Source organism: Cornus florida, unplaced genomic scaffold (assembly GCF_030987335.1).
Source record: "Cornus florida cultivar Cherokee Brave unplaced genomic scaffold, ASM3098733v1 CherokeeBrave_3.0.0_Hap2_Chr07, whole genome shotgun sequence".
NCBI classification, from domain to species: Eukaryota; Viridiplantae; Streptophyta; class Magnoliopsida; order Cornales; family Cornaceae; genus Cornus; species Cornus florida.
In genome coordinates this window covers 697903-710293 of record NW_026775577.1, presented here as the reverse complement: position 1 = coordinate 710293, position 12391 = coordinate 697903, and the positions used below count along the sequence as shown (strand labels likewise).

The 12391-nt window shown below is 35.6% G+C and overlaps 1 pseudogene; it reads left to right on the top strand.

The window, feature by feature from the left end:
* Positions 1 to 12236: 12236 nt before the first annotated feature.
* LOC132267712 (U2 spliceosomal RNA) lies at positions 12237 to 12391 on the top strand (annotated as a pseudogene).

Below are 12391 nucleotides of genomic sequence, written 5' to 3'. Positions count from 1 at the left end.
CTCATAGCATTGGTCTTAGAAACTAGATAGTACTTCTTCAAGAACTCTTGTTGCATTTTTGCCCAAGAAGTTATTGAAAAAGGCCTAAGATTATTAAACCAATATTTTGCCTTGTCTTTAAGGTGAATGGAAAAATTTTAAGCCATAAGACCTCTTCTCGCATGTCCGTGTATTTTACGATAGAACATACTTCAAGAAACTCATACAAATGCTTATAAGGTTTTTCACTTGGAAGTCCATGACAGTTAGGAAGCATTTGTATGGTTTGTGGCTTGATTTCATAATGGTGTGCTCTAAATGGTGGCAATTGAATGCATGTGGGTGCATTATATTCATTAGGCATATTGTGATCTCTTAAAGCAAGGGGAGGATTAACAATTGGAGGTGCAATATGGGCACCTTGATTGCCTTGAATGATGGGAGGTGGTGGAGCATAGATTGGCCTAGGCATTCCCAATGGAACTTGGCCTTGTTGTTGTGGTGGATGAATGAATGGCCTTGGCATGCCTAATGGTACTTGCATGTTATCATGATGCACATTAGGATGGAGGATACCTTGTTGGTCTATGTGACCAAGGTCCTCCACATGGTCCTTATTATGTCCTTCCATTGATGAAATGGATTGACTAGAACTACCTCTTCCCCTAGGGTTTCGAATAATGGATTCAAGATGAAAATTTAAAGGGACAAGAGTGAGTCTCAATGATCTACGACCATGTATGCACAATGCAACACGACAAGAAATAATGACAAACACTTCACCTTCACAACAATTCAATAATCAACAAACTTCCTCCATATACAATGTTCCCATACTACCATGTTTTAACAACAATATGCAAGAAAAGTAAATTGCCTCCACGCGGGCTCATGATTTATCTAAGAATTGAAATACAAGCCTCCACGCGGGCCGACGATTTAATTAGGGGTTTGAGTAAGAAAAAACTCAAAAAGGTCCTTTAGCACTTCAACTCCAAATGTAACGACTCATTCATTTGCCTTCATTTCCTTTTTCCTAAAATTTTACAAATGAATTTTTTTCGTTTAAATTTCTTTTCTGAGCTCTGTTTCGTGTGGCTTAGTGTCATCTCAAGTGCTCAGAATTGGTTCCTGAGACTCTTTTCCGTGGATTGACAACTTCCTTTGAGGACCGAGTCATTTCATATTTTTCGTTTTTCGACACTATGCACTATTTTGTCCTTTTCCCTATTCTGTCTTATCTCAGTTTGTCAGTTTTTGGTACAACCTCACTTCTCATGCTCAGAGTTGGTTTTTGACTTCACGTGTCTTCATCTTGAGTGGTTTCCACGAAATACGTATCTTTACTTTTGTAAGAAAGTACTTTGGTTGCTCCCGGTGTCCATAGGGTTATGGATGCAAAATTCTTTGAAATTATTTTCTTTTCCTGGGGTATTTTTCATAAATATCTTTTGAGGATATTTTATTTTAGGGGTTTTTAAGAAAATATTTTTGGAAGATATTTTTATTCTGGGCCATAAATGCAGTTTTCACTTTTTGGAGGGGCCATTATGTAATTAATGAAAGTTATTGCAAAATGTCTTGTTTTGAGTCTGGATCCTCGTACGGGATTCATTTTCACATTTTGTCGAGTTGTGTACTCTTGGAATTTCCTCCTGGTCGATGTTTTCCAGTTTCAGGATTTCTGGCCCATTTTTTCGCCAAACTTGTTTTGGCAATAACTTTCTGCTCGGGACTCGGTTTTTGATGCCGTTTCTTCCATTATTCATATTTTATCATTTTGAATCTTTTTTGTTCACAAATTTTTGCCATTTGATCGAGTCTGCTCAAATTTTACTTTTTCGGACCCAGCGGGGCCCGTTCGGGGCACTTTTTGAGATTTCTATAAAAGGGGGGTGAGATATTTCATTTTTCATCTTCTCCCCTCTTCATGCACGACCTGGAGCTCCCATGGCAGCCCAAGGGGTGCTGCCATCTTCTCTCTCCTCTTTTGGTTCACTTTTCCTTGATGAAAAATCTTTGGCCTTAACGTTTGTTCTTCCCCTCGCCGTGCTCTACCTTTTCCCCTTATTAGAATTCAGTTTTGACCATTTCTTGAGTTTGGTTTTGAGGTTAACTTATGATTTTGATGGGGCTTTGATGGGGGTTATGTTCACGGTGTTGTCCCCGACAAAACCTCTCGGTATCGTCGAATTCGGAGCACTTTTATTTTGGTGGGCCTTTGGGATTTTCATCTCAAATTGAGGTAGGGGATGTTTTAGGTTTAAATTCTTGTTATATAGCATGCTTGTGATGCTTATACTACTTGTTTACATGATTAAATATAAAATCTAGAGATTTTATTATTTATTTTTCTTATACGGGATCTAATTTTCTCGGTTGCTCATGACTTGGTTTAAACATGTAGCATGATTTTATATTGCCCATTGATATGCTCATTGTCGTGTATTAAAATTGGAACATTTGAATAAGTATTAAAGATTTTATTTAATATTTATCTTAGGTGAAAGATTAATTCACATGGCCTTAACTAGCTTGAAATTAATATGTGTTAGCATATTACATTAGGCCTTAGCATGCTTTTCAACATAGTTAAATTTGAAAGTAATTGGAGGTGTTTTGAAAATTAGTAATTATTAATTAATTTGCCCCGAGTGCACTATTCACTCCATTCGAATTCCGACTTGATATTCTTGATCTACATGCCATATAACTTCACATATATTTGATTTAGAATATTCGGTGAGGTTTTGAAACCTTTCATTTAATTAATTTCCTTGTTTAAGATTTAATCCTCATGGTGATATACAACTTGGAATTGAATTGTGTCATGCTAGAAAATTAAGCTGTGGTGTGGTTGTTCACATGTATTAAATTGGGATTAATTGCATGAGAATTGCAACCTTTATTTTATATTTAACTTTAGTGAAAGTTTAATTTACATAGGTGTAACTTGCATGAAATAAGCTTGAAATGTGATATTACATTAGTCCTTGGCATGTTCTCTAAGATATGTTAAATTGAGAGCATTTGGTTAAGTTTGAAAAATCTAGAGATTTTAATTAAAAGAATTAATTAAAATCTATTTCGTGGTCCCATTAGCTTAATTAAGGTTTTAACTTGATATTTGTATTGGCCATGACTTGTTTACTAGTATATATTAATTTGGGACTATTAGAAGTTGTTTTAGATCCTTAGGATTTAAATTAGCATGATTTAATTAAAGTTCTACTTTGTTGTTCTAACAACCTAATTGAGTTTTAGAATGAATATAGGTGATGACCTTGCCATGCCCTTTAACATGTATTAAATTGAGGTTAATTGAAATTGAATAAAAAATCTAGAGAATTTAATTTTGTTTATCTATTTAAATTCTATCAATTTGTCCCATGATCTAGTTGTGTTTTAGAAGTAGTTTCTATATTCAAATCATGGACTTAGACTTGTTGTATAGTCATTTGGTTATGTTTTGAACATTGGATAACATAGTTGCTATGTTTGTATTCATGAGAATATGTTTTTCTTATTGAATATATTGTTGCCTTGTGTAATGATTTGCACACTTCGTGTTTAACATCTTTCATACATAGCGTGTAACGAATCGCACACTGAAGATTCGACATTCATCATATCATATTAGTTGTTGATTTAGATCATGTATTGTATAGGTTTCCAAATTTGGTTGTGCTTAGTAGATAGTTGATTATCTTGCATATTTCTGTCGATATATGCGTTGTTGCACAACTTGTTGATTTTAGAAACTTGGGGATGTCGTTGTTTGACTATGGCTAGGATGTGGTTCTAGTACGGGGGATAGTCCCTTTATATGGTCTAGTGCGCACATAGGAAGGTTACCCATGGGCTAGTAACCCTAAAATAACTATGTTGTCGGTCTGATCCGGCATGACGTCCGAGTATCCACTTTGTTTGATTTCGCATTTCATTTATAAGTTGATAACTAGATGGTGTTGTAACTTGTTGTTTCTTATTTGTCGTTCCATTTTAAGTTACAAGATGTTAACTTTGCGAAATTGTGCTTTATGAGTTGTATTGGAAGTTCCAATGTTGGTTAAATTACATCGATATTGAAAATTGTGTTTTGACGTTCTAACATAGCTTAGGAATGATCCTATTGATTCATTTAGAACTTAGATGTTAGGTGGCATGACCCACTACTGTTATTTTGTGCTTCAGATTCTAAGTTGATGGTTTTGAGAACTTATACCTTGTTGCATTGTATAACATGCTCTTTTGTTGTTGAATTGCATGGATAATGTAATTCTTGTTAACTTGTATTCAAATATGCTTTTGTCATGTTGTATGGATTCCTCTAGACTTTGTTCAATTACATTGATAATGTGATCCGTGGTAACTATAAACTCGTTGTATTAATCGGATTACTCCAACTTTGATTTGTTTCATTCATGTATTTATATCATGATTCTTGTTGCTTTGTATAACATGTTTCTATGTTGTTGAAATGCATGGATGATGTGATTTATGCTAGAAACACTCTAAGGTAGCTTAGGATGCTCCTTGAGTCTCACTTGGACATAAACGTTAGGTGGCATGAGCCCTTTTAACATGTTTCACCTTAAGGTGATAAATTTGTAAAATGCTAGGTCGATGCATGCTCATCTCGTACGAGTAGCTTTATGTTACTCACCCCTACAATACTGGGGCATATTTCAAGTACGAAGACTTGGTTCGTGAAGCCTAGCATTCCTTGGATGTCGTGTAGCTTTCAAGTTTCCATTTCATGCAAATGTTAGCATGAAATGTCATTTTGTAGACTTATATGTCAAAATATGTGTATTTGATTCCATGTATGTAATGTGTACATAAGTGCACTCCTTTCAATGTATTTGACATGTATGAGATGAGACCGGAGGCCAATGACATGTGTATTGTATTCTATACAACTTTTTAACTTCATGAAATATTATGAAAACCTTGAAAAATCGTAAGTCATTGCTTCACCATGGTTGCATCGGGTGTGGAAATTTCATTTTCATTCTTTTATAAGGTCTTATTAATCTTCTATGAACTGTGACCAAGGGCCAAATAGTCATTTGACTCCATTTTACATTTTTGGATTCCATGTTTTCCATTCCAAGTCCATTTTTGCCTTTTTGCCCGTTGGGGGGTCGGATTTTGTATCAGCCATATTTTTAAGCCATGGACCATTGTAGCACGTCTAAATAGGTAAGTTACGTTTGCGTGCATGGTCCTTTCCGGGCGAAACCTTATCGTTTGAGTTTTGAGCCTCTTGTGAATTCATTTTGTATTTTTTTTGCATATTCTGATCTAGGGGCATTATGGACCTTTCACATCAGTTTTATTTTCTTCTTTTGACATGGTTGAATAGAAAACATGATTTTAGGGGGGGTTTCTTCTTCGTGTTTTTCCAGAAAATGTCTTCTTGGTACCGGAAATCCCTCGTGAAGTTTCAGCTTCTAGTTTTCATTTAGCAGCTTTATGACCCTCTTGTTCAGTTCTGATCTAGGGGCATTTTCGGGATTTCACAGTAAGTTTTTTTTGATTCCGATCCCGAGATCGGGTAGAAAACTCGATTTTAGGGGGGGTTTTTTCTTCGTATTTTTCCAGAAAAACTCGTCTTGACCTCCGTTTCAAGCCTCAGTTCTGGGCAAATCAAAAAAAATGTAACAGCAACCAAGGGCTGCCACCATGCCATGTCTTTGGGCGCCGTGTGCGCCATGGCCCCTCGTCGGGCCGCCGCGATGTCAATTCTTCTTTTGGGCTTTTCTCCTTCGTCCGGACTCTGATTCAAGTGAATTTTTTTTTGAACTTGACTAATTTTTCGCTGTCTTTCCAACGGTGTGCTCAGTTGCACCCGGTTCTTCCTGGATAATTACTAATTTACCCTTTTTGCCTTAAGTGCTCGTTTTTCTTCGTCATGCCGTTTCTCCTTCGTCCGGACTCCGAATCATGTGATTCTTGAGTCCATCTTGATATAGGGGCTTATTTGTCATATTTTCGATCTTTTGTTTCCGCATCAGTTCTTGTTGAGTTCCACGACCTCATGGAAGGTCACTTTGACTTCTTAGAGTCTTGTTTTTTGTTTTCACTTCCACATTCGGATCCGTTATCAGATCATCTTTACGGTTCATCACAGGACACGCTGGCCTAAAAACCAGGGTCGTCATAGGTGGTATCAGAGCGTCCGGGTTTGAATACCTTGGACGACGGGTTTTGGGTGCATATCATGCTTATATTGTTTTGCTTCGATATGTCATTTATATCTTGATAACATGTCTTGTATGATAATATGTTCACATATTCAGGTGTTTTGAGACATCTATCATTGGTTGAGCATGCTTTTGTGTATACATGCTTCCTGATAACATGTTCTGGGTCACTATCATGTTCTGGTGTGATAGCATGTCTGCGTGCTTCTTGATAACATGTTTGATTTGAAAACATGCCTATTTGCTTATGTGGCAACTTGTTTACTACTTGTGTGAGTAGATAGTTATGTTATGTTGCATGCTACTTGTTTACTTTATGTCAAGTTTTTGCATTTTCTCTTAGGATATGTCGTATCCCTTGGATGCGTTATTGTTTCGCGAGTTTTTTCCTTAGATAGGAGAAATTCATTCTATGAGGACCCATGTAGGGAACCTTCTTGTCTGTTCTGTTCGTTTATGCGAGTAAGGGTCATGTGAGCGTAGACGACTGCGATTCATTTCCTTTTCCTTGTCTGGTGGAGTGAGACGTGGGCCAGGGAGGCACCATTTCATTTCCTTTTCCATCATGGCTTTTAGATCTAAGGCCTTAAGTATAATGGTGCCAATGTCATTGTTGTCAGAGTTTTGGGATTAGCTACCCCAACTCTCGCAGATGCTTGGTTCCCGCGGTGCTTCTGGTAATGATCATTTTTGACATTGATGTCATTCGTATCAATTGGTTTATCAGAATTGACCTGGTTGGGGCATGTTATGAATTAATGCCTTATACCGTCATGCTACCTTGCTGACTAGTAAGTGTGGGCGAGTTCTGGTTACTGTTCATACTGCCTTGTCACTCTCTCCTTTCATCGTGATTCAACGTTCCTCTGTCTTAGGATTCTCTCGGTGGTTGACATTGAGTTAACGTGCCTGTTCGTATGAGGTATTATCTCAGTTCATGGTATCGCGTTCCTTCAGTTGATCTTTAGACTTCAGGATTTGTCCTTCAGTGCGTTGTGAGCTGTCCTTTGATTTGACCTTTTATTCGGTCATTATTCTGTTCTCTCTGGTATGTTCCTAATTTCGGGGACGAAATTCCTTTAAGAAGGTAGGTTGTAACAACCCACTCATTTGCCTTCCTTTCCTTTTTCCTGAAATTTTACGAATGAATTTTTTTCGTTTAAATTTCTTTTCTGAGCTCTGTTTCGTGTTGCTTAGTGTCATCTCGAGTGCTCAGAATTGGTTCCTGAGACTCTTTTCCATGGATTGACAACTTCCTTTGAGGACCGAGTCATTTTCACATTTTTCGTTTTTCGATACTATGCGCTATTTCGTCCTTTTCCCTATTCTGTCTTATCTCTGTTTGTCAGTTTTTGGCACAACCTCACTTCTCATGCTCAGAGTTGGTTTTTGACTTCACGTGTCTTCATCTTGAGTGGTTTCCACAAAATACGTATCTTTACTTTTGTAAGAAAGTACTTTGGTTGCTCTCGGTGTCCATAGGGGCATGGATGCAAAGTTCTTTGAAATTATTTTCTTTTCTTGGGGTGTTTTTCATAAATATCTTTTGAAGATATTTTATTTCAGGGGTTTTTAAGAAAATATTTTTGGAAGATATTTTTATTCTGGGCTATAAGTGCAGTTTTCACTTTTTGGAGGGGCTATTATGTAATTAATGAAAGTTATTACAAAATGTCTTGTTTTGAGCCTGGATCCTTGTACGGGATTCATTTTCACATTTCGTCGAGTTGTGTACTCTTGTAATTTCCTCCTGGTCGATGTTTTCTAGTTTCAGGGTTTCTGGCTCAAGTTTTCGCCAAACTTGTTTTGGGCATAACTTTCTGCTCGGGACTCAGTTTTTGATGCCGTTTCTTCCGTTGTTCATATTTTATCATTTTGAATTTTTTTTGTTCATAAAGTTTTGCCATTTGAGCAAGTCTGCTCAAATTTTACTTTTTCGGACCCAGCGGGGCCCGTTCGGGGCACTTTTTGAGATTTCTATAAAAGGGGGGTGAGATATTTCATTTTTCATCTTCTCCCCTCTTCATGCACGACCTGGGGCTCCCATGGCAGCCCAAGGGGTGCTGCCATCTTCTCTCTCCTCTTTTGGTTCACTTTTCCTTGATGGAAAGTCTTCGGCCTTAACGTTTGTTGTTCCCCTCGCCGTGCTCTATCTTTCTCCCTTATTGGAATTCAGTTTTGACCATTTCTTGAGTTTTGTTTTGAGGTCAAGTTATGATTTTGATAGGGCTTTGATGGGGGTTATGTTCACGGTGTTGTCCCCGACAAAACCTCTCGGTATCATCGAGTTCGGTGCACTTTTATTTTGGTGGGCGTTTGGGATTTTCATCTCAAATTGAGATAGGGGATGTTTTAGGTTTAAATTCTTGTTATATAGCATGCTTGTGATGCTTATACTACTTGTTTACATGATTAAATATAAAATTTAGAGATTTTATTATTTATTTTTCTTGTACGGGATCTAATTTTTCCGGTTGCTCATGACTTGGTTTAAACATGTAGCATGATTTTATATTGCCCATTGATATGCTCATTGTCGTGTATTAAAATTGGAACATTTGAATAAGTATTAAAGATTTTATTTAATATTTATCTTAGGTGAAAGATTAATTCACATGGCCTTAACTAGCTTGAAATTAATATGTGTTAGCATATTACATTAGGCCTTAGCATGCTCTTCAACATAGTTGAATTTGAAAGTAATTGGAGATATTTTGAAAATTAGTAATTATTAATTAATTTGCCCCGAGTGCACTATTCACTCCATTCGAATTCCGATTTGATATTCTTGATCTACATGCCATATAACTTCACATATATTTGATTTAGAATATTCGGTGAGGTTTTGAAACCTTTCATTTAATTAATTTCCTTGTTTAAGATTTAATCGTCATGGTGATATACAACTTGGAATTGAATTGTGGCATGCTAGAAAATTAAGCTTTGGTGTGGTTGTTCACATGTATTAAATTGGGATTAATTGCATGAGAATTGCAACCTTTATTTTATATTTAACTTTAGTGAAAGTTTAATTTACATAGGTGTAACTTGCATGAAATAGGCTTGAAATGTGATATTACATTAGTCTTTGGCATGTTCTTTAAGATATGTTAAATTGAGAGCATTTGGTTAAGTTTGAAAAATCTAGAGATTTTAATTAAAAGAATTAATTAAAATCTACTTCGTGGTCCCATTAGCTTAATTAAGGTTTTAACTTGATATTTGTATTGGCCATGACTTGTTTACTAGTATATATTAATTTGGGACTATTAGAAGTTGTTTTAGAACCTTGGGATTTAAATTAGCATGATTTAATTAAAGTTCTACTTTGTTGTTCTAATAACCTAATTGAGTTTTAGAATGAATATAGGTGATGACCTTGCCATGCCCTTTAACATGTATTAAATTGAGGTTAATTGAAATTGAATCGGAAATCTAGAGAATTTAATTGTGTTTATCTATTTAAATTCTATCAATTTGCTCCATGATCTAGTTGTGTTTTAGAAGTGGTTTCTATATTCAAATCATGGACTTAGACTTGTTGTATATTCATTTGGTTATGTTTTGAACATTGGATAACATAGTTGCTATGTTTGTATTCATGAGAATATGTTTTCCTTATTGAATATATTGTTGCCTTGTGTAATGATTTGCACATCTAAATAGGTAAGTTATGTTTGTATTCATGAGAATATGTTTGCAGTTCCATGTCAATTACATGAATGATTGTTCTATACTTGAAAATTTTCTTGCATTGATTACATGTGCAATGCTAGGCACAAATAATTGTAAAGAAATGATGCAGCAACTAGGACAGATACTTTCCTTCTTTCAATTTGTAAAGCAATATTTCGGTTTTGGCTTTTTTTGAAGGTTGACTGATATCCGGCAGTAGTAGGGCTACTACCCGGAAACGAACTGACTGGTGTAGCTGACTGTGGTGCCTGAGGCACCCTAAAACCCGACAAGTGTATAAATTGTGGAGACTCATAATTAATGGGCAATGAGAAACTTAAAATGTAGCTACAAAAGGCAAATTAGCCAAACCCACACAGCTAATGGTTAAACGTACCCAAAACAGAGATTGACTACTGGAGTATTTCATTAGCAATGATAGTGGTGAATCGCGGTCGCCGATAAAAGAAGCAAGCAAGACAAACGAAAGCTTTGGATGTCTTGAAATAGTATGTAGTCAATCCATGCAGTAGCAAAACAGGGAAGACACATCTCTATCAATTCCTAGAGCTCCTAGAGTCCTTTACTCTTTTTTTGATTTTTTTTCATTTTTAGTTCTGTCAAAATAGTTGAGGTTGGCATATGGTTGATGTAGGACACCTCAGCAGCACTACACTAGACATGCCACACGAGTGCTCGTTGTCCTATGCCTTAGAAACGCTCATTCTATGAACAAGATCGCTCTCCTTGCATATAAGGGTGCTCTCCCAGCATATACGAGCTCTCTTGTAGTCCTGTCAAAATACCTTCTTTACTTCCTTTACTCATATATATATATATATATATATATGTATTTTCATTCTTATTCCTGTCAAAATAGTTGAGGTTGGGATATGGTTGACGTAGGACACCTCAACAGCACTATACTAGACATGCCACACGAGCGCTCGTCGTTTTGTGCCTTAGAAGCGCACGTTCTATGAACAAGATCGCTATCCCTTCATATAAGAGCGCTCTCCCTACATATACGAGCGCTCTTATATACTGTAAAAATACCTTCTTTACTCCTTTACTCATTTTTTTTTTTTTTTTTTTTTCTTTTCTCATTTTTAGTCCTGTCAAAATAGTTAAGGTTGGGATATGGTTGACATAAGACACCTCAGCAGCACTACACTAGACATGCCACACGAGCGTTCATCGTCCTATGCCTTAGAAGCGCTCGTTCTATGAACAAGATTGCTCTCCCTTCATATAAGAGCGCTTTCCTTATAGATACGAGCGCTCCCCTGCATATACAAGCGCTCTTATAGTCCAGTTAAAATACTTTCTTTAATTCATTTACGCATTTTTTTTTTTTTTTTCATTTTTAGCCCTATCAAAATAGTTGATGTTGGGATATGGTTGACGTAGGACATCTCAGCAGCACTACACTAGACATGCCACACGAGCGCTCGTTCTATTATCAAGACCGCTCTTCCTTCATACAAGATCGCTCTCCCTTAATATACGAGCGCTTGCTCCTGCATATTACCATTTATGCATTACTCTTTTTTCTTTTAGGTCACGGTCAAAAGAAATAATTTATTCAATAAAAATATATATATTTTTGGTTTTCGTCAAAAGAGAAAACTTAATCAATAGAGTTTTTTTTTTTTAATCCTCGTTTTTTTTGTACTTTTTTTTTTGGTTCCTGATAAAAGATATAATTTCTTCAATAAATATATATTTTTTTCCCTATCAAACGAGATAAAACTTTTAATGGTTATTTTTTTTTTCCAGGTCCGGTCAAAAGAGGCAATTTATTCAATATAATATTTTTTTTCGGTCCTATAAAAAAAAAAAAAAAAAAAAAATTATTGATAAGGACAGGAAATTTGAAAGATAGTTGTGTCGTTTTTTTTTTTTTTTAAAAAAAAAGAATCATTACTTGCAATGTTAAGGTTAAAATTACCATTTCATTTAATATTGTAGTGCAATTGGAGAAAAGTAGAGTGATTATAAACTTGAGTGAAATCAGTATGTATATACGGAGTATATTTCTAAAATATACTGTATGTTATAGAAGTGGGATCCACATGTGAAGACATTGGTGTGGGGTGCATTAGTGGCTTACTTTGAAAGCTTCTCTCTATATATATCTATATCTATATCTATATCTATACTATTATTAAATGTGCAAAGTGTTTCAGTGTTTCAGTATTAATTGATATAAATTCTATAACACTCAGAATTACCTAATAAAATTAAAATTAATTCGAATTAACAAAATATAAAAAGATTTTAATTCAAATTATGAAATCCCACATTGGTTTTAAGTAAAAAGGATTACATGAAAACCTCTTACAAAACTATAGAGTTAAAGAAATAATAATCACACATTCTCGGCCTTTTGGCTAAGATCAAGTGTAGTATTAAATTTTTTTGGGTTGGCCTTTTGGCTAACCTTTCTTGATTTTTTGGCTAAGATCATTCTTGATCTTTTGGCTAAGATCAAGTGTAACACTACTTTCTCGACCTTTGTGCAAAAG